The 3,069-nt window shown below is 35.4% G+C and overlaps 1 pseudogene; it reads right to left on the minus strand.

Moving 5' to 3' along the window:
* LOC143607822 ((S)-8-oxocitronellyl enol synthase ISY1 pseudogene) lies at positions 1-1,324 on the minus strand (annotated as a pseudogene).
* Between the last annotated feature and the right edge of the window lie 1,745 nt (positions 1,325-3,069).

The raw sequence follows: 3,069 nt of genomic DNA on the forward strand, positions 1-3,069 counted from the left end.
CTAGGGAACAATCTTGTTACATTTTATCTTATCAATCCAAGAAACAAAACAAGATTTGGAGTTCCTAAACCCCAAAAATCCATGCTCCTTACTCTTATTCATATTATCCAACACCCCCTCATTACAAAGCACCACATCCACAAACCACCACCCTCCAACCTCGTCCAGTTTTGTCGCTAAAAGTCCCTTTTCGATCACTATTTCGTCCCAAACCGCCCCTTTGTCCTTCATAATATCACTCAAACTCATCCTCTCATCACCCTCTTCAATCCCACCATTCTCCACCCCAAATTGCTCAGCCAAAACCTTCCAAAAATGCTTCCACTTAAACACATCACCATTACTAATATTAAATGCCTCGTTCTTCGCATACTGATCAACGGCAGCCCAAATATGATGCTCGGCTATCAAGTCCGCATCCGACGCGTCATGGTACCCCTCCCATGCCTGCTTTGTGCCTGGAAACTTTAAGGGTATGTTTTCATGCTTACATATTGCCGCATAAACACATAAACTTCCAATAATATTCATCAAGCTGTAAGGTGAGAACCCGAAGATTAAGCCGGGGCGATGAACCGACCACGTTAACCCTTCCTTTTTGGTCACTTCTTTCAACAGTATGTCTTCAAGAGTGTAATAAAAATTCGGGTTTTCTAAACGTGGAAGATCTTCACAAAATGGAGCTTCGTGAATTACATTCGATTTCCCCCAATTTTCAAACAGCCCGGTGTAATGTTTACGACCGGTTTGCAAGCATATATGTTGCAAATTAGGAGAATTAGGGATTACTGCATTGAGCACATTTGTTAACATTTGGCCATTAATCTCACAATTTTGTTCTTCAGAGGGACAATTAGACCACGTGACATAGAACACGTGAGTTAGGTCTTGTAGACTGGATAACTTTGTTGACGTTTGTTCTTGATCTCGTATGTCACATTGGATGTATTCCATGGGTAAGTCTGCGTTCCATTGTGGCCGAGGGCGGCGGGCCACGCCGTATACCTTCCAAGGGCCGCCTGGGGTGTCGTGGAGCGGGAGGATTTCAGCGAGGCTGTTACCGACGATGCCGGTGACTCCCACGATTAAAGCGAAGCCTTGGTACTTGCGTGATGTATTCGTGTCCTCGCGTTGTCTTCTTCGTGCAACGCCGACGACGCCTGATAACCACCAGCTCATGGTTTTGGTTGTGAATAGGGAGGAAAATTTGCATGTGCATGGAGATTAGGGGTGAAGTAATATTGGGTCCTATAAAGTTGGTGAACCGTTAAATATATATGATTTGTAGCTGACTTCTTCCTCTTCCTTCAACTAATTATTTCGGTTGTTTAACCCTTCATATATATATATATATATATACTATATATAAAGCAGGAGTTAGGGACCTCTTAAATTTTAAGAGGTACCAAACTCCTTGCTTTAGGTACAACTCTTATAGCATGATTTTTTGAATTTTAGGGGGTAATAATGTCTTTTAATCAATACCACGTACGCAACATTTGAATTCTTAATATGTAATTACATATTTTCCTTTCATCTTTGCTTTTGTTTTGTAAATTTAATCCATAATTAGTTTTTCACCCCCTCATCTTTATTCATATATTCCTCAAAATTATTTCTTTTTTACTTTTTCTCTTATATCTTAAAGATGTATTATGTCTTTAAAAAATTCAGACATACCATTGCAACGTTCTTATTTTTATCTACGTTTTAATATGAATTTTATTCAAAACCGAGGTGCAGATTGTAAAGTACAAGTCATAGCTACATATATGTACAAGTCTTTAAAGCATAAAAATTGTAACTTTGTATTTTTCTAATTTTAGTTGTTTTCCCCTTAATTTAGTATATAATTCAAATTCATCAGTTTTATTGATTGAGATACTAGTATATGTTCCCTCTAATTAAGAAACTGTTCTCCCCTACAACTTTTTTTTTTCTCAAACCACATACACACATATGCAGATTTAGGAGAAAATGTGTCATTCTCGCCGATGAAGAAGGTAATGGAGCATGCACTGGAGTCCGGTGATTGACAACATATGCCTCTTCATTATTGAAGAAATCACTGATCATTCCTCCTCATGGAAGGTAATCTTTTTTATCCGAAATTGTATGTATATGACCTTATTCTACTCTAATTTGGGCTGTTAAAATTCTTAATATAGTTTGTTGTATGTTTATATCTCTAAATGTGTCTTCTATGCCAGAATTAAGTATGTTGTAAGTTCAATTACTATATTGATTATTTTTTTTCTGTATTGTGTTATTATTCAATGTACCAACTACAATTAGATTTTTTGGTTAGGATGACAAATGTGCTTCTTAAATGGTACTGAAGTTCATAATTAGTCTTAAAGGGTGAGCAAATTCCTCAGATTAGGCAATATGAGTTATGGACTAAGAAAAATTATTCTTTGCATGTTTTGCGGTTTGTTTGATTCATAATTATCTATTTGCGGATATGGTTCAAAATGCTTTATTGAAGAATGAATTACTTTTCAGTTTCTTATTTTACAGTGATGGTTAAAGCGATAATTAGCCTTTATTTACTTTTGTATTTGCATTGTTTTATTTAAAGCTTTCCGCTATTATTTTGTAAAAGATGCAGACTTTTGATTAATTGTTACTTATACTTATTAGCGATTCAAAAATTCATGACTTTTAATTTGATCTCTCATTTTAGGTATGTAAAGTGTGTTTTCATAGCTTTATTACCCGCAAATATGGAGATTCTTGATGGATTAGATGATCATATGCAACTAAGTTCTCTAAACGAACCATCATTCTTTTACAATCTTTAATACATGATCTATGTAAGTATCTACTAATATTTTAATGGTTTATATTTTAACACCTATTATACTTTACTAATCTTGTATATTTGTATTACACACATTTTCTGTTACAGTCCAAAGCACCAAGACTGGTAATGGTTTTGGTTGACCTCAATCCCTTCAAGAAAATACCAATTTAGATTCTAGGTTCGTGCATCTTTTTCCAGGTTTGATTGATCAATTGGTTTGGATGTTGTTGTCTTAATCGATTTGGCTGATATTGGAATTACTT

Source organism: Bidens hawaiensis, unplaced genomic scaffold (genome assembly GCF_021521415.1).
Source record: "Bidens hawaiensis isolate Kalapana, Puna unplaced genomic scaffold, B.hawaiensis_p1.1 tig00087311_1, whole genome shotgun sequence".
NCBI lineage: Eukaryota > Viridiplantae > Streptophyta > Magnoliopsida > Asterales > Asteraceae > Bidens > Bidens hawaiensis.